Source organism: Chelonia mydas, chromosome 21 (assembly GCF_015237465.2).
Source record: "Chelonia mydas isolate rCheMyd1 chromosome 21, rCheMyd1.pri.v2, whole genome shotgun sequence".
In the NCBI taxonomy this organism is placed as follows: domain Eukaryota; kingdom Metazoa; phylum Chordata; order Testudines; family Cheloniidae; genus Chelonia; species Chelonia mydas.
Window position 1 is genome coordinate 4747357 of NC_051261.2, and position 20013 is coordinate 4767369.

A 20013-nucleotide genomic window follows, 5' to 3' on the forward strand; every position below is an offset into this window, starting at 1 on the left:
TGTGGAGGGTCGTGTTGTGCCTGACAGCAGCCGGAGTGAGGGACAAGTCCAGGCAGAAAGAGTGAGCCATTGCTGACAATTAGTGAATAAAAAAAGGGAACTGTACCCAGAAAAAAATCTAGGAGAAGTGAACAAAATTACTGCTGATCTGTTAGCATCTTGCAGTGCTTTGGTCTTGGCCCAGTAATCATGGCTCTGTTTGGCGAATTTCATCTCCACTTCCTTGCACCAACACCAGCCCTTCCCCTCCATCTGTCTGTATCAATGCCAAACTGTCTCAGAAACTATTTATTTGTTTAGTTTTTGATGGCTGCACTTGGCAATTTTAATACACAGGTTTATTTTCTTCATGAAATAGCAGCAGCAGCATGGTTTCTTGTTTACTCTCTAGTCCCTAATTTTTAGTTTTCTTATCCATGACTCCACACATTCCTCATCTTCATTTGCATTGGGCTTGCTTTCATTTTACCTTCTGAACATACTGATGCAACCCTTGCTTATTCGTTTCAAACAGTCACTGGAAAGGTTTCCGAACATCCATTTGTCTGCCTGCCTGCCTGCTTATCAAGACAAGCTAATGTAGGTGGCATTTTTAAATTATCAAACACAACCATGGCATCAATTTTGATCTGACATTGTTTTAAATTCCAACATCTTTCTTTTTCTACAAACACTTAGCTTAAGCGTGACACATAATTGGATATAATCAGACAGTTGTTTAAAACTGAGAAAGATAACTCAAAAATCTATTACCTTTTATTCCAATAAATATTCGTTTGTGTTAGTATGTATAGATGGCTAATGCATTTGTAATTTTAAATGTAATGTGAGCTCCTGGTGAAAGACAGCGAAATATATTCTACAACTACTTGGGGAGGAGGTACAAAACTTCAGAGTTTGTTTCTCCTGTGGGGAGAAAGATTCACAAGCAGAATTTTTATTCCCCTAATAATGGATTTAGCTTGTTGGCCAATAAGTAACCCCCTTCAGATGTAATGAGTGAACTCCCCTCCCCAAGCCAATGTGACTTTAGTAGAATATGATTATTTATATTATATTCCACACAAAAAGTCCCAGACTGACTCAGCATTTGGGACGCATTGAACAAACTGGCAATAGCGCCTGGTACTATGTGATGGCACTGCATTCTCTGTTTACTGCACAGAGAATATAATAATTTTCTGACCATTAATAATATTTCTAATCATAGGATAGGGGAATTTAGATCTCTTGCTTCAGTACTCAGTCCTGCAAGGTGCTGTGTACTCTGGCCAAGACACAACAAAGTATTCAAGCACGTCCTTAATGTCAGAGATATTACCCACATGCTTAGAGCTAAGCACATGTTTACGGGCATTGATGGATCAGGGCCAGAATGCTCAGCACCTTGCAGGATTGAGCCCTTCATGTATAAGCTGATTGCCCTGAGGATCAGAGAGGACATTTACCCCTCTCCCCATAATATATATATTTGCACAATTGGCCAGGTACACTCTGTAAGGCTTTCATCTTTCTTTAAAGCACCAGGTTTTGGAAGCAGGATATTATGCTCACATGAACTGTAGTGTGTGATCTGCTATGGTGAATTCCTAGAATTGATGACTGGCATGTTAGCATGGATAAAGTGTTTCTCATAGATACCAGAAGAAAACACGTAGCACTGACCATGAAGGGACTTGGAGAAAAACCACCACTTCTGGAGTATCTAGCACTGAGCTTCTACTCCAGCTCTCATGGTCACACAAGGATATTGATGCATTTGCAGATAGTTTTCTGACACAAGAATGCATCATTCAGCTGCTTCATGAGAAATTTTTCACCCAGGAAATACTAACGTTCTTCCAAGACAGCATCATTAGAAATAATTCACATGGATTATTTTGAAAGCAGAGAGAATCCATTTTTTCTGTACATTTTCCATTTCAGCTTTCAAGTCTATTTTCAAAAGAGGGAATGTGCATGCTCAGGCTTTTGAGAGTAAATTATCAGGGATATGGAAATGACAAGGACCTATCAGGTCCCCTAGCTCAGTGGGTCTCCCATCATGTGGGAGCTAAAATGGTGTAATGGACCAGGGCGTAAGTGGTCTGGCTTAGTAGTCACAGCTGGGCTAAGGTCTGGCCACAAGGGACAGTAGTCACCAGGCAGGAGCTGGAGGAATCACAAGAGCCAGGTTATGTAAGCAAGAGTCAGGCTGGAGTCAGAGGCCAGAGGCAGTACCAGGTTAGGCTCGAGAGGCAGGAATCAGGGTCAGAGTCAGGCTGGGGTCAGAAATCAGAGATCAAACAAAGTTGGGCATGGAAATAGACTAAACTCTATGTGGCTGCCCAGACAACTTCCTGGGCCAACCCCTGGGGTTAAACAGGGGGCATGGCTAATCAGAGGGCCACAGGGCTCAGTCATTCTGGGTCTCTTGGGCAGCACTTCCTGCAGCGCCTACTCTCCATAGTGCTCCCTGGTGGTACTATGGGAATACCAGCCAGCCCAGGCTTTGCAGACCAGCATTCTAGTCCCTGGTTCCTTAAAAGATGGTAGCTATGAGACCATCTCACTTACCACGTGCGCTACAGAATGCTGTAACTGGTGGAAAACTGATCTAGACCACAGTGCAGCAAAGTATTTAAGCAGGTGCACACCCTGAGATCAATGGGACTATGCATATGCTTAAAGAGGGGTACATGCTTATGCACCTCCCTGACCTAGGCCCTGCTTTCTCCCCAGCCAATGCAGAATTGTTCCGGCGCAGCCATTGTTACCTCGTGTAGCTATGCATTCGTTAAACCAGCTTTACAGAACGCTCAGGAACACCAAACTCTACTACTTATGGGTTCAGAGTGTCTCAGCTACTGAGCCATTCTGGGGCCCCTCATCCATGAATAAATCCGTGTGGGGTTGGGTGGAAGAATGTGCTCACCAGAGTCTAAAGGGCAGAGTTATTTGTTGGCTAATGAAGCTAAATTCTTGATTAGGGAAATCTAGTCTCCAAGAAGGGCAGAGAAATCTGTCTTCCTGCCTCATATCATATTATATATAGGTATGGCTCTGAGTGTATATATACATATTTTTTGTGTGTGTGATACGTATATTTTATTGATTTTTTTTCTCTCTCTCTCTCATATACACACACGCACACGCACACACACACAAATACATTTACATATATATAAAACATAAAATGTGTCTATATATCTGTGTAACGTCTGTGTATAAACGCACAGATATAATATGTACAAAGGGTTCATGTTAAATTAAAACTACAAATATCTACCCCCTCTCCCCCCCCCACAAAGAATTTTAACACAAAGTAATGGTTATTCAAATAGAAGCCAAGCAGTTTTTATTGTCTCTTTATAATTAACTCCAGGGATGGAATCCAATTACAAATATTCAGTGTTGCCCTGCGGCATAGCATCTATGAAAAGGAAAAAAAACAACCAAGTTTAAACGACTCAGGTAAAAATTAAATCCATGGCTGTATTTGATAATTAAGAACACCATCTCCATTAGCTTGTCTTGATATTAATGAACTGCACTATTATTTTTACATTTGATTACAGGAGTTTTATGCCAGCCATTTCACCTTTATTGCTTTTGAAAATCAGCCTCCTTGTCTGTGTGCCAAGTGCAGGAAACATTTGTAATTAGATCATGTTATTTCCTCAATAAAACATTCATTTTTCTTGTCACTCCGACCTATTAAGAGGAAGTTTTTAAAGCTTTGTAATTATGTCCACATGGGATTGGTGGGTGGGTGTACGCGTGTGTGTGTTTCCTAACTTCTCCCATATTGTCTGTGCCTTGAGTGGTGGGGAGAACAGGTTTGGAGGAGCATGGAAGGGTTGGATCTTGCTCTGTCTGTGCAGTGCCTAAATAGGAAAAATGGATTTTCCAATCTGTAGTGCGTTTAAACACACACAAAAAATCAATAGCATTTCCTATCATTTAAAAATTATATTTTTTAAGCAACCAGTTTGCTTTGCCCAGCTGCATTCTTACAGACAATCGCTGCACTCTTTACAGAGACTGGGAACCAACAACTTTCATGCTGCTTCTTCCTCCACCACACACCCTGGGATCAAACTACTACTCTATCCGCCATTTAGAGACTTCCCCATTCCTACCTTAGGTTGACAGCTGAAAATGGCTTTACTGTGGAAACCCCTGGACCATCCAACTCCACCTGTCCCTCTCCCAACACAATTCTAAACAACTGCTGGAAATGAGAAGTGGTGTCTAGTGGTTAGAGCAGGGGAGGTAGAAGTCAGGCTGGACCACCATGATCATCTAGTCTAACCTGCTGGTCGCAGAAGCTAGAGAATATCACCCATTGATTCCTGCCGTGAAGGGAATTTTTCTTCCCCCAGGGTACTGTTCTCAGCGTTCCCACTAACTCAGCGTGTTCTTCACTAATTCGCTTAACCTCTCCGTGTCACTGCTTCCCAATCTGTAAAATACAGTGGAGCTAACACAGGTGCTGGGAGATTTAAACTGACATTTGTAGAGCATTTTGAGAGCCTCAGTTGAAAGGCGCTATAGAAGCACCAGGTACCAATGCATTCATTAACAGAGTCCCTGTAGGCTGGCTGGCTTTTCTCTGGCTACACATATTTTACCTGCTCAAAGCAGCACCTTTGTGTCCCGGTGGCAGCACATATCCCAGATGAGGCTGGAGGAAGCCGTCGCCTTCATCCTTTCTGAATTGAAATTCCACTCCAACCGCCATCCGGTTCCTAGAGAAGAGAGAGCATTTTCGCCTTTGTTAGAACGCAATTACACTGGGCTTTGAGAAGGGGGTATAAATGCATAAACATTCTTTATGCTGCATTCAGCGCCTACAAAGGGAAGCGTTGGGATGCTCTTAGAGGGAAGGAGCGAGGGAAGTTGCTCTTGAATGAGTTTTCTTCTGACATTTAATTTTTGAAGCAGGAACCTGCAGTCTCTCTGAGCTAAGCACAGAGGCATCACCTCAGGCAGTACAGGACTTTATAGACTAAGTCACAGACCTTATGCATATTTTATAAGCTCTCTCAAATAGCACTTTAGCCTTTGACAGGCATGGGTCAGAGGGCAAGCCCCTTACACAGAAGGGAAATGGTGCAAATCTTCTCACATGGAAAGACAACAAACAGATCAAGCATCAGAAAGGCTCAAGCACATTTAGGGAAACAAACCTGGGGGTTGGTCTGAGCACTCAGCCTAGACCAATGGTTGCAAAAGAAAGCTTACGTGGTTACAAAAGTATTCCAAGCTCTTCTTGGCGTGAGCTGTCTCACCATGTGTACATGCAGCACCTAGCACAATGGGGCCATGATCTTAGTTGGAGCCTCTAGGTGCTGCCATGATACAAACAATTAATAGAAGTAGTAGTACGAATGGATGGGACTCTGGAGATCTAGGTGCTATTCCTGGCTCAGACTCCTTGTGTGACCCTAGGCAAGTCACTTAGTCAATCTGTGCCTCAGTTCCCCAGTTGCACAATGAGGCGGGGGGGGGATAGTTCTTTCCTCTTTCGCAGGGGTGTTGTGAGGATAAATGTACTGTCTCTGAGGTGCTCAGACAGTCTGATGATGCTAGGGGGCCACAAATGTAACTAGACTGATAGGTAACGGGATGCACATCAGAAATGGGCTCAGCAATGCACTAACACATCCCAAACAAACATCAGAGTTACATTTTTGAATAAAACAGCAACTGCACTTTAAATATCATTGGGTCATTAAACTGATGAGCACTGTGGAGTGCTCCGTGCCAAGGGAATCCTGAATGAGCCACTGACTCCAAAGGGTATTGTCTTATATTGCACCTGCATAGGAGAAGCAAGGAGCCCATTGGTGAGGAAATTAATACTTTGGAGGATTAGCAGCTGGGTAATGGATATGAGTTGATTAATAATACACTGGCTGATTAACACAGAGGTGATTTTTCTGGATTAATAAGGATGCGGTGGCACTGCCTGCTCAGGAAAAATGTTTGCAGTCACCCATTTGAACGCAGTGACCATGGCCTAAATGCTGTGATTAAATCCACATTTCAGACACTTTATTAAATTAGACTGTAGGTGAATTCTTATAACCCACTGCAAGAAGCACACTTAGCCCTACAAGGAGGAGGGCGGGAGGGGTGAAGGATCCTAAAAGCATCCCCAAAACCTCACGCTCACTCTATGTCATGTCCCTAGAATTGCTGTGCCGCCTTATACACACAGAGGATAAAGGACCTATTACTACTGCAGGTTAAGAAAGTGTGCCTTTAGCTCAAGTGGCAGGGCTTGCATCCATAGAGCTGAAAGATTATGGTTCTAGTCCTAGCTCCCCAGGTTTGTGTGTGATATATTCCGCTAGGATTGCCTGCAGTACATGAATTCATTACAGCTGCAGTATGTGTTTTAGGCAAAAGTGGCTACTTGGAGACCCAATCGTGTGCTGCCTAGTAACTCACCAGGGGAGCTGCTGTCCCACCTCTATCATTGGGAGTAGAAAATCTACTGCTGGGTCCTGATTTCTTATCACTACCAAGAGCAGGGAAAGGGAAGGACCCACCAATGGGCTTTAATCTTCCCTCTGAGCAGGGGGGGCCTAGAGAGGGGAAAGAGTCTCAGGCACGTTATCCTTCATCCAGCAACTTAGAGCCCATTGAATCCCTGTTGATTACAAAAGCAGTAGCAAAGATGTGACTAGATCTCTGTCATAAGGGACAGAAGAACCAATGATCGTCCTTCAACCAATGCAACTTCAATGTAATCAAGCCTTATTTACACCAGCATCTGCCAGCTGAGAATCAGGCCAAAGATCCTGGCTCAGAAGCTTGCCTGAAAGCCAAACCCAGCCCCATGCATGCCAAGGGCTCTCACACACTTGCCTCCTCTGCATCTTTGTAAAACAATCTTTTTAATTTTCTGGTTGGCTTGGCAAATCACAGCTGCTCATTCCCCAGAGCTCCTGAGTGCATTTGCACAGGTTCCCATTTACATACACTAGGGCTTTAGCTTTCCTTCTCGCAGCGTGCCTCAAAAAGAAGCCATCTGAAATATTACAGATGGCTTAGAGGCGGAACTATTTATGGGTTACAGAGGGAAAACAGAGCCGAGGGCCACATCATGAATAACACAAGTTTGACTTAACAGCAGAGCCCCAGTTTGTTGTGGCTGCCCTGTGGTGAAGGATTACATGATGGTTTTCTCTCCACATATTCTTTCTTTAACTCGATGGCTTTGCAGTTACGCAGCCGGAGCCAAGGTGGTTGAGTATTAATTGATACGTGCTGCTGAGTGAGGCTGATTAAACACCAGCTTTGGAGGGGCAAGAGTGGCAGCTCTCAGTGGCAGTAATGAGCAGACCAAGAGGTTCAGAACTAAAACTTTGCGCTCCTCCAGCATCTGTTATTGTAATCACAATGCCCAAAACATAACAACAGCACCCCCCAAAACACCCTTATTAAAAGGAATGGCTCCCACAAATGCCTCCCATTCAGGGAAATGACAGGGATTTGCTCAGCTTGCCATGTTTTGCAGCTGGGTTAATTATTGTCATTTCAGAATGTGCTGCCCAACCTCAAAATGAAAGAAAAACATACCATAATAGTGCACACTAATTCGCCAGCAAAACCTTTGTGCTGAGTGGCAGTGGGGGGCCTCGTGTGCACAGAGGCTGGGGTGGTAGGCAGAAGCGGTATTAGCATTCCAGAGTGATTAATACAGTGCAATTGTGAACATGGTATAATTAAGGGGCTAATTTATATGTGCACCTGACAATAGCCTAGCTCATTTGCTGCTGCTCTGGGGTTTCTAATGACCCACTATATAGATAAGCCACTCCCAAGGTTTCTGAGAAAGGCATTTTGGATTATTCAACACCCTCCTCCCGCCCACAAACTCCAGGGCCCTCGGCTCCTACGTATTTGGAGGCTGCCAACCACAACCTCATGCTCTTCCCCACTCAGCCTTCAGTATTCACTTCATCTGCATATGAAAAGCTGGCAAGTTCACAGAACAAAGGATTAGAGGAAGGGGGAGGGACAGACAGGGACAAAGAGGGGAAAGGGGGGTAAGGCCACATCAGAAAAGCGTAAACATTTTGGACCCAGAAGGAGGTGGATAAAGGGACAACGACAACAAAAAAAGGCAGAAAAACAAACCAGAGGGAAAACACAAACACTGAAAAAAAAATGAATGAAACACATCCATATACAGAAGGAAAGAAAGGGCTGGAAAAGTGCAGCCCTTTTTAAGAGTCAGTTTGTTTTGTCCATCTTTCCATCTCTTGGGTTTACCAGGGTTTCTGCCAGCCAGCAAGTGATGTCATACTAGTGTGTCATGGCACTACGAAGATAGGCATTCTGTGGGCCCTGAGAGGGACGTTCGAGCCAGTGGAGACTCCTTGGGTGACTTTTACCTTTGAAGCATGTTGTGCACATGGAATATGACATGTAAAGTTTCTATTTCTAGCCACAAGTTAATATGTGCTGTGACTACATCCATGAGGAGCCTGGAGTTCTCGCTCTGCTCCAAAAGATGGGTTCCCTGCCGTCTCTCCAGCCCTGATCCCATGCAAGCCCACTGAGGCTGAGCCGATCTTAAAGGCTCAATAACTTGGTATCTTGTCACTTTGTTACCAGCATAACAACTCCAGCAAAAACAAAGAGAACACCAGAAAGCCTGGGATGGGGGAAGGGGTCAGTCTGAATGTGCTTCTGAGCGCATTACTCAAATAGCCTTACAAGTGAAGTGAAAGGTTTTTATTTCATTGTCTGTGCTCTCAGAAAAGCAAGATAATATCAGTGTATGGATGAGGCAATGCAGGAGACAATAGTGCAGCACGCTACTAAACAAAAGCCTTGTAGAAGTTTAGGTCTCTATTCACCCCTTAAATAGCTACAAATAGGACCCATGACAGTTTGATCCTGAGCTCTCTCCTATTGCCTCATAAGGATCTCCTTTCCAGCAGCTCCCTGTGATGAGAGCTCCCAGTCAACTTGGCTAGTCAAAGCTGGTAATGAGCACTAATCATTGCACCTGTACAAGTTCCCAAGCAGGCTTCCGTAGCCTTGCTCTAGTCAAGAACATAGGGAGCAAGCCCTCCAACTATGGCCTATTGTTAGGTGTTCAGAGAGAGTTTTGAGGAGCGTCTGTGTGCTTAAGGAGCTTTCTGATTCCCACGTGGCACTATAGTAAAAACCCTGTACTACAAAGAGAAGAGTGGAAAAGAATACATGACAATGAAGCAGCCATCTCTCAGTTTCCAGGTAACTCAGAGGTTGAGCTATTAGCCCTTCCCTTGTTCCTATATTTGTAGTATACCAGTTAGGCAATCTGCTTTATTGCATGACTTAGGGAAAAGTAATTTAAGAAATGCTTGAGTTTATGCTACTTTGTTTTAAACTACAAGAAACTAGAATAGGTTGCAGATGTACTCTGCTTTATTTAAAGTCTTTATAAGCCCATCAACCTGGGCAAGGAAAGCTCAGGTTCTTGAGCTGTGGTTTGGGTCTGTAATGCAGAACTGAAAATAAAATATATCAATATATTATGGAAGTATGATATGGGAAGGCCTGAGGCCTCATACATGGAATTGTTTTTTGTTTTTTTAAAGCATTTCAGTTCACCTTTAAGAAGAGAAGGCTGTTTTAGTTTACATCCAGAGATTGGACTGAGTTCCTTATTTTGTCCCTTCTGAGCTTTGACACCTTATTCTGTTGTCTGAGAGAGATGAGTTTACAGAGCTGTGTCTTTACAGATTTTGTGCATAATTTACAGACCCTATGGTGCCACTATTAAGGCACAATACACTACATATTGAAGCTAGTCCTTATATTTGCCCAGATGCTCGGTGCACAAGCATCCTCACTGAATGCAATTATTGTGGTATGAATGTTGGATCAGATCTGCTTGTGATGGATGGTTTCTGGCACAAATATTGCAGTGTTGTGATAGATAACACTACCCTGGACTTAGTGAAAGCTTCTCGGAACTTCAGCTATGAGTTTACAAGAAGAAAGTGCTGATGCAGCAGATGTGGGAACTGTCAAAGAGTGGGGGGTGGGGAATCTAAATTTGGTAAGGTTATCAAAAGTGCCTAAGTGGTCTGTAGCTATCAGCACAGGGGCAGCTTTCTTTGCTGGACTGTAGTAATCTGCTTGCCTAACTTCACAAACTAAGCGGCAGTTAACCTGATCAGTACTTGCGTGGGAGACCTCTAAGGCAAATCCATAGTGGTACAGGAAGTAATTCAGTAGGTGGCACTTTTCCCCTTTGAATTTATCATAAAACCTATATCCCAGCATGGTACTAGGTTAGGGCGCTGCTGTAAGTGCTATCTTTTAAATTAGATATAGAACTAAGGTTCTAACCAGTGCTGGGCATCAAAAATCCTGTAGTGTTTATATTTTGCCGTGTTGTAACAAAATTCCAGTATTGGATAATTATATTGTGCCTCCCTGAATTCCCCCTACCTACATAGTTTTAAATGGATGCTATTTTCTTCATTTTCTGTCCCAAACTCTTATGTAGATTTGTTGTGTGCTTCTCAAAAACTACTGTACTCTACCCAAGTGATGCTTGCATTTCAGTCCTGTGTGAAGTGAGTCCTTAGTGCAGTTTGTAAAGGGCTTTGGATTCCCTCGAGGGAAAGTTGCAATATAAATGTCAAAAATATGGCTCTTATGTTGTGACATGAAGGAGGGTCTGAAAAGCATGGGCACCAAAATAAGGGTGGCTCTGTCTTTTAGATAAACTGATGGCACAAAGGTCAAGAAATTGATTGACAAAGAGAACATGCTAATCTTTCTTCAAAAAGGGGGAAATTATATCTAATGGATGTAATACCCAAAAAGAACTAGTGCATGTGGTGAGTGATGCCTGCATTTTTAAAGCACTTAAGCCATACATTTCCCCCAGATAAGTTATTCACTCTTGTTAAGTGCCTCATATTGACGTATTATGCGGGCAAAGTGTCATGCCAACATACTCAAAAGGAAATGGCTGCATAAAAGGCATCTGTGTTGATGCAGTAGAATTAGGGGATGATAACCACTCAGGAATCAAGGAAATCCCAAAACAGATCAAGCTGGAGAAGTGCTGCCCCTTAGATGTTTTCCATAGAAAATTTCACCATTTATATATTTGTTTTTAGATTCTTCGTAAAAGGTGTACTGTCTGTTGGTGATCAGAGATCCCAGCCAGAATGACCCTGCTTGTTTACCTCTTAGGAAAGGAGAAAACTTTCCTGCCTCTATTATTTCAGGTGGTCAACTGGTCCCTGCTAGCTCTCTCTGCTGAAACTGTTCAAAAAGCTTGAACTTGAATTATGTTACAGATAAAGAAATTGATCCAACGCTCATAGAAGTCAGGAGGTATCTTTCCATTTACTTCAGTGGGAGCTGGATTGGGCCCATAAACAGTAATAAATCCATAGTCACTCAGGATTTCACAGCTGTTGTTATGGCCACTAAAATGTCAAGGCTACAGCAGAGACAGAACTCAGATCTTTGTCCTCCAAAAGCACAGGCCCCTTTAGACTATGTTAGCAGAATAGGACTATGATGCATGGTTGAGATGTGCTGATTCTATCCAGTACGGGGGAAATGGTAACACCACATTAACCAGATCACAGTAATACAGGGCAGTAAATAAAAACATCTGGAAGATGGTGCCAGAGTTCGTGTAGAAAGTAGCTCCCTCTCTGGTACCCAAGGGAGTTGGGATCACTGTTCCCTCTAAACTGTGCACATGTGCACGCACACACACGTCCTAAACCCCGCGCACATGGCGAAACACCGCGTGCACAACACTTTGCACAGAAGAAATTTTTTGCCTGTCAAAAATTAGAGGGAACATTGGTTGGGATGCTTGAACTCAGTGTTACAATGGAGCATGGTGCAGAAAGTTTGTAAAAATATTTTCCAAACCATAGTTGCTCCAGCAGCTCCTTCATTTTGTGTTTGGAAAAACACCTAATGTATCCATTAAGGTGTTAATATTTTGCCCTTTTCAAGCATCTCTCATCTGAGAATCTCAAAGCACTTCAAAAATCTTAATTAAGCCTCTTTGGTACTGTCAGGTAGACCATGTTTCTGTTTGACATATAATGAAGTTAAGGCACAGAGAGGTTGTGGTTTGCCCAAGGTCATACAATGAGAAAATGGCAGAGCCAAAGCAGAAACCAAGAATCCTGCTTCCCAGTCCATAGCTCTAACCACTAGATGATATTTCCTCCTTTGTGTCCTCTTAATAATTTACAAGGGACAAAACACTGAAGTTACAAAAGAGTCTAGCTTTTTAGTTAAAACCCCTGTAAGTGCAAGGTTTGGATTCCAGTTGCTCCCAAACTCCTTTTGGCTATTCCATATCCGTTAGGGTATGGAAAATGCACATCTATAGCCAACCTCAGAGCTTCTGATGTCCCACAGGATACTACATTATACCGTCCTGCAGGGAGTGTCCTAAGGACTTACTTAGTTTCACAGTTTGTGAGAGTCTGGTCCTAGAAGAAGATGGGGGATTACAGTGCAAGGGAATCTGACTACTTCTCTGAATGCAGGACACCTCCTTCCCACTGGCTTTCCCACCACAGGGCAAGTTCCCACTGCTGTTCTAGACACTTCCTAGTGTTTCTCATGTGAGACTTGGTGAAAAACAGTAGCACTTGAAGGATATCACTGCTCTGGAGCTGGGAGCAAGCCTCCTACCCTGAGTAGACAGACGTGCGCTAGCTCTGCTCAAGCTAGCACACTAAAAATAGCCATGTGGAAGTGGCAGCACGGGCAGCAACATAGGCGCACCCAAGCTCAGGCATCAGGCAGGCTTGTATTTGGGTGTCTAGTCTGTGCTGCCTCCCATGCCCCAACATCCACTCTGCTATTTTTAGTGCACTAGCTCACACAGCGCTAATATGTGACTGTCTACCTGGGCTGAGAGGCATGCTCCCAGATCCATATAGACATACCTAGAGAATGCCAAACATCTGCCAAGGCAAATTCCTTCCTTCATCTCAGGGCAAGGAGCCAGTTCCAACTGGAGACACAGAGCATCGGAAACCCACATGGAGGAGTTTTATTAGTCTCTAAACTGGGCAAAAAAACTGGGTAGTAATCAAAGTGATAAACTTTATGCTCCTCCATCACGATGAAATAATTGTTCTGCCTGAACACCATTATATTATCATTTTTCTACTCCCAGGTCACTTACTGAAAATAAAGACTCACTACTTCCTTTATGAGCTATAGTTTCAATAATTCATGTACATTTTTGCTGGCCTTGATTTTTTTTTTTTTTTTAAATCTTCATCTCCAGGTTATAGAAGTTGTGCCAATCTTCCAAATATTATTCAAATGGCAGGAAGAAGGGAAAGGCAGGCAGAGGATTGGCTTTTAAAGCTACAGTTCATTCTCTGGTTTGTCTGTTGGTATATTGGAACTTGTAGAGTTTTTCCTCTCTCAGTGGCAGAAGACATAAGAGTGGCAGGATGTTATGGGAAAATGTGACCTGTCTAAGGGGGAGCCTTACCGGGTCCCTTGATCCCAAAAGTGGGGATGTCGTTCTGCCATGTTGACTAGCAAAATCTTGCAAGGGCAGAGTTTCTCCTGAGGGTTTTCATCCTTTCTGTTTTACAGCATTGAACTGAACACTTTCAAACCCCCAGGGAGGTCTGAGGTTTGCCTGGGATTTTGAATGAAGGTTTTGGGGTGAGGGAAGAGCCAGTTTGCTTTAACTGAACGAGTTCACCTATCTCTAATATATCCTTGAGGTAAACATTATTCTTTGTTATATACCTTCAATGTGTTTGGAGTTGTTCAAGACTCAAAATGAGAGAGTACCTGACTTCCAACAGCCTTGCAGTCAAGATATACAGAGAAGACAAGAGAGCTTGGGAAATCCAGAGGAGCATATAACGTGGTAACGTGATGCTGTTAGCTCACTTCTTGTAGGCATCATGAAACAGAGCAGCCATTAGTAGGGCCTTTAATTAATGGTTTGGTATACTGGGATGGGAAAGGGCCCGGGTAGTATGGTCCAAAGGGGCAAATGTGATGAACAGGGCATCAGGTCTAGCACTGTTGTGAGAACAATTAGAGTAAGTCTAGCATGCTTCTCAGCTTTTTCTGTTGTGCTTACAATTAGCAAGGGGTTCCTGGATTTCACATAAAGATAGATAAAGTTACCATCCACGTTTTCCCAAATTTTGGCAGTCTGAATCCAAGGTGTTGTTTCAGACCCATCTAAATAATACTCTAAAATTAAACTCCGCATCTTAAAGAGAAATTTTCTATGGCATATTTATTTTAGACTCTGGGAGAATTTCTGAAACAGAACAAAGTTTGCACAATACCAGGCTAAAGAAATACCTTCTAGTATTGTTTTTATTTTCCAGTTGGCTGCCAAAATTACTTCTGTAATGTATATATTTTTAATGTAAGTATTCATTTTAATTTTCAAGATATAGGAGCTTTGCGGCCAGATAAAAAGTTTCATACATCTTCAGAAAAAAGGATATGGGATTTTTGTGTCACTAATTCAGTAACATCTTAAATTATGGAGCCACTTATGAATGCTTTCTTCATATTTATGAAATGATTATTTGACAAAGCAACATTTAATATTGCTGAAATAATTACTATGTCTGTTTAATACATCAGTTTATCACACATACTATAAAATGCTGGATAATTTCATAAATAATTATAAAGCATTTTATAAATGCTACCTTTTAATGCAAAGCATTGTTGCTAATCCTTTATCTTTCATAAACACAGAAATGACCATTAGATTTTTGAAATTAAGAGGGACTTCATGGCACAAGATGGGGATGCACTCACCCTCCCCTTTACCAACACATGCAAATCGAGTACCAGAAAAATGGAAGCATCAGACCAAGACTAGTGTCACGACTGCCATCTTTCTGAAAATACCATTTTGATTTTTATCATAGTTACCTGCATCTAATAGCTAGAGCTGGCCTCTATCCTCTCTGCTGCCTCTTTCCTCTTCTCACCAGCAGCTTCCAGGTCTCTGAAACATAACGATTTTTTGCAGTGTTTTGGTGCTGGGGCCACAGGGAAGGAAAGGATTTTCTCATCTGCTCCAACTCTTACCTTGTTTAGGTTTTCTTTTCTTTTTGCTGTTGCCCTGATACTCTCTTCTCTATTCCCAGTAACGCTGTACACAATGCACTCATTATTTTTTTTTCCCAGCTCAACTCCGAAAATAATAAAAGGGGAAGGGAGACCTAAGCACCAACAGATGCTGATTCCCTACTTAACGGCAACGTGTTTTCACTATTTCTCTCTCGGACTCTGTTTACTCCTGAGTCTTGTAATGAGAGCCTGAGCTTCCTCCACTGGTGGGAGTCCAGAGACCAGTGATTTACCCCACACCACTGTGAAAGCAGAAGGAATGTACCTTGGACTTTTTCAGCGTTCCCCACGTCCCTCCACTGACTCACTCTCTCTCTGCCACTCAAAAGCTTTTCGTTGCCAGTGTAAAGCAGCTTTGCTTCTCAGATCTCCTTCAAGGCTGCTGTAGTAAAGTGATCTTGTGGGGGGGCGGGGTTTTACTGGGTTACCCAGGGTATTATGGGGTGGAGGATGGCTGCAATCCTCCCTCCCTTCCTGCTTAGTTAATGGGACCTTCTCCCCCTCACCCCCCCGTATTCTGTTGCAATGCAGTTAAATAAAGCAGCCAGTTCCCCATTTACAATCCTGTGAGTAGATTTACTTTTATGGCACTAAGCTGTCCCCCCACAATATTGGCCATGAGGGAAACCTAAGAATGGCAACTGCGGGGGAAACTGAGGATTGAATGCAGGAAATGAGAATTGGGAGCAATATATTGAAAAGTGAAGTTTCAGAGTAGCGGCTGTGTTAGTCTGTATTCGCAAAAAGAAAAGCAGATCTTGTGGCACCTTAGAGACTAACACATTTATTTGAGCATAAGCTTTCCTGTAGCTCACGAAAGCTTATGCTCAAATAAATTTGTTAGTCTCTAAGGTGCCACAAGTACTCCTTTCCTTTTTGCACATATTGAAAAGTTATGGTGAGAGAGAGCAGATTACAGGCATGGTATTGAGGTCACAGGTTAAATTGGAGACCTATTTACCCAGGGCAAGCCATCTTTCTAGTAATCCACTGGTAACAACTTTCACCTAACGGGGAGTTTGCATCAGATTGTTTATCATAGACTATCAGGGTTGGAAGGGACCTCAGGAGGTCATCTAGTCCAACCCCCTGTTCAAAGGAGGACCAATCCCCAATTTTTGCCCCAGATCCCTAAATGGCCCCCTCAGGGATTGAATTCACAACCCTGGTTTTAGCAGGCATATGTCTCTCTGTATTTTTGTTGAGCTCCATAAGTAGTTTTTTCCTAGTTTCACTGAGTATGTGTCCATGTCACAAAACTCCCACCAGAATTGGCACCAAGCGGTAAACTCAGAGGCCAAGGAATAATAATTAAAAAATAATAATAATTTCCTCTGACCCCGTGAGGATGATCTATCCAGTGTAGGATAGAGGTGCATTGGCAGGGAGTAGTATGGGGAAAGCTTCCACTGGGAGGATAAATGCAAGAATTTTAGACTCTGTGAAAGGTGTGCCATCACAATCCTTGGGGCTAAATTCACTTTGACAAGAAGGGTGGGGGGAAGAATAAGGAGAAAATCCAATATTATATTGTTCAGGTCCGTGAACAAAAATTGAAATTCTTTTCAAGATATACAGATAACAGGCAGCGGAGCAGGATGTTGGCTGTAAACTATTACAGAGCCGGTCAGCTGAGACTGTTTCATGCACAGATGGTAAAAGACAATCTAAAGGCCACTGGATCATTTTGCTGATTTCCGAGAGTCCATTAATTTGAGTTTCCTTAAAAGACAAAATTCTGCTTATTGGGAGTGTGTGCTACATAGACTAACCACACACCAGTGAGTTTCACAACCAATAAAAGCCCTGCTTGCCTCACTCCTGTTTCAGATGTGTGCTGGCCTGGTGCACTATAAACACTAAGCTCTCTGCTTTTGGCGATCTTCTTTTAAACAGGTTTCAGAGTAGCAGCCGTGTTAGTCTGTATTCGCAAAAAGAAAAGGAGTACTTGTGGCACCTTAGAGACTAACAAATTGATTTGAGCATCAGCTTTCATGAGCGAGCTGTAGCTCACGAAAGCTGATGCTCAAATAAATTTGTTAGTCTCTAAGGTGCCACAAGTCCTCCTTTTCTTTTAAACAGTGCCTGTAACTGCAGCACCCCTCACTGATCTTGAGGCCTTTCTTCTTCCAGAGGTTTATTATACACTTTATTTATTAGCACATAGGACCAATGGGAGGTTTTGTTAGCACCTTCATCTGATATTTCCTAATCAGTCATCACTGCCCTGTTTGAACTAGCACCGAGTTAGAATGGCTCCCTCTTAAAAATGGAATTCCCTGCATATCCAGCTTTGACTCCAGAACAAGTCCTTGCTGCAGGGTCTTGGTGTAATATGGAGCAAAGTCACATTGCTACTGTTCCATCCATGGTATTCAGTGCTGCTGTCTCTGAGGATCCGGAGTGGTGGGAGGTGCAGCACTGATAGGTTATCCTTTGAGAATTAACAGGTACAGCCTAAGCAGGGGCAGTTCTTTGGATGCACCATCTTCAGGTGTGACTTCACTGGAGCTGGAGGTGTAATTTCCAGCTCGGAAATAACAGGTAGACTTACCTGTTGTGCTAGCTCTGATCGGGCCAGCGTACTAAAAATAGCACTGTAGCTGCCACTGTGTGGGCAGTGGGATGGTCTAGCCATCTTGAGTACAATCCTGTCTGAAACTCTAGGTACATAATTTGGCCAGCTAGCCTGGACTGCTGCCCATGCAGCTGTGGCTACAGTGCTATTCTTTGTGCTCTAACTTGATCACAGTGAGCATGAGTATGACTATCCGAGCTGGAAATTATACTCCAGCTGCAATACAGACATACTGTACCTTCAGTGTGTGAGAAGGGAGTCTTCTCTGTATTGGAAGTTCTCCAAAAATGAGTGTGGTCTCTGGTAAACAAACTAACAAGGCTGGAGCTGGAACTACAGCTGTGCAGATTGTGTTGTGTTTATAGATTGTAGTTTGATGTCCCTGGCCCCCTATATTATGGAACTTGTAAGGTAAAATTAAAGGGGTTTTGTTAAAGCACATCTTTAAAGATACCAATCACTTTTCATAAGAGTTGAGATGTGCCCCTGGCTCTGGTTGGAATCTCCCTCCCTCATTGTTGTGAAATGTGCTGTATGCTCCTTGGGTGACACCCTTCTTCCCACAGCTGGCTGCATTTTAGTGGTGCTGTTTGTCTATAGTTTGTAGAATGCAAGGGTGTTCACGGCCAGATTAAAGGCATAGATACTGTAGGACAGTATCTTAGCACAAGGTTTCTGGGCTAATTGTGTAATTAAATGAAAGCTTAGATTCCGATGTACAAAATCATGGTTTCAAAAAAAAAAAAAAAAAAAAAAAACCTTGAAAATGTGACCAAGCAAGTGTAACCAATGCAGATATCTGCTTGAGTCTGTAGAGAGCCTAAAACAATAACTATTCTTGATGGGGGGAAGAGGAACCCATACTGCTGCCCTTGCCTTTTCAGGAGTCGGGGGTGGGGGCCATCATCCCTCCATCTAGAGGCCATGACAGTGGAACCAGAGGGGAACCTGTGTCATGAAGTGTTTAGAGCCCCTATATTCCCTTATTCCAGCCGTGGGGTTTGTCTCCACTTATCGGGGAATCGACGTGGTCAACTGCAGTACTCCGCCGGAACGAGAAGCATAAGGTAAGTTGACAGGAGAGTTTCTCCTGTCGACCCAGCGCAATGTAGACACCGCAATAAGTCGACCTAAGGTACGTTGACTCCAGCTACATTATTCACGGTAGCTGGAGTTGCGTAACTTAGGTCAACTTAGCCCCATTGCATAGACCCTGCCCTTCATGGCAGTAGGTTCTATGTAAGTATTACATTGTTCAGACCTTGGAGTGGTTTTTAAAACTTATTTAGGCAGAGTCTGAAACCAAGTAAAGATCCTGTTTTTTGTCTTTTGCATTAAGGAGAATGTAAGAAACACACCAAAACCCTTAAGATTTGAAATCTTAAACCGCAATGACCCTGTCCCTGTTTATGAGTGAGCATCTGGTGCTGTCGGCTGAGCAGTCCATCATAACTTGGCACCGTTCTCACCAGAACACACAGTGGAACGAAAACAAAAGATGTGACAAATTTGTCCTTTTCTTTCATAATTAACCAAAATATCTCTGCATGTAGCAAAGCGTGGCTCCTAATTAACAGACAGGCGAGAGGCTATTTTTAAAATCCAGACCTCCAGTAATTATATTTGCAGCAGAGAATGATATTTCAGTCAAATACGACAGACAGTGAGTCCGGTTCCCCAGTGAAGCAATTAATATTTCACACCTGCTAAGCAAATCGGCAGCAGAGGGAGAGGAGGGAATAGCATTGAAAAGGGGATGTTACGCTGTCGGGTCCACAGTCCTGAAGCAGGAAGACCACAGAAGATGCAAAATCTTTCATTTCATGACATGACCTTCTAGATATCACCATTATTAGTAAAACTTGGAAATGGGACCTGGCAAAAGATAATGCTAGCAATATAATTGTTGCAAGGGATGGAGAGATCAAACCCTTGAGCTGTAGTTTCTGTCGTTGTCGTCCCCAAATCCCACTCATGTAAGATCAGAAATAAAGATAATTGCAAATGTTGACAATGAGTTAACTAACTGTTGGCAGAGGAAAACCTTCCTCGGAGTGGGATTAAAAACTGGGGTACAGGATGCTGGAAATGGGAGCTGGAAACTTGTAACACCTAGCAATGAAGTCTTAATGGCCCCATTGGTGGGTAGAATCGGCTGGTTGTTCAGTGACTTGTACATGGAATGTTCATGGGGTTTCAGTCCGGTCTTGAGTGAAAGACATCTGCCAAAGCACATAGCACTAGTTGACAAGCTCAGCAGAGAGATAAAGGGCTGAATAGTTAGGAGTAGGACCCCACCTCTGCTCTAG

At 43.0% G+C, this 20013-nt stretch overlaps 2 long non-coding RNA genes across 3 annotated transcripts in view; one reads left to right on the top strand and one right to left on the bottom strand.

Moving 5' to 3' along the window:
* Positions 1 to 3130: 3130 nt before the first annotated feature.
* Positions 3131 to 15545, bottom strand: LOC114019460. The gene is made up of 4 exons (XR_005223210.2): positions 15085 to 15545; positions 14926 to 15001; positions 4614 to 4730; positions 3131 to 3412 (listed from the first exon to the last, which is right to left on the bottom strand). It is a non-coding gene; the product is annotated as an uncharacterized LOC114019460 (long non-coding RNA).
* LOC122463435 overlaps positions 8891 to 20013 on the top strand; it is a 61434-nt gene continuing 50311 nt past the window's right edge. Inside the window, exons 1-2 of one of the 2 annotated variants that reach the window (XR_006286808.1) lie at positions 8928 to 9240; positions 13606 to 13739. This is a non-coding gene — a long non-coding RNA (uncharacterized LOC122463435). Of the gene's footprint in view, positions 9241 to 13605; positions 13740 to 20013 lie in introns of both variants that reach the window. The other variant, XR_006286807.1, reaches the window with a different exon arrangement.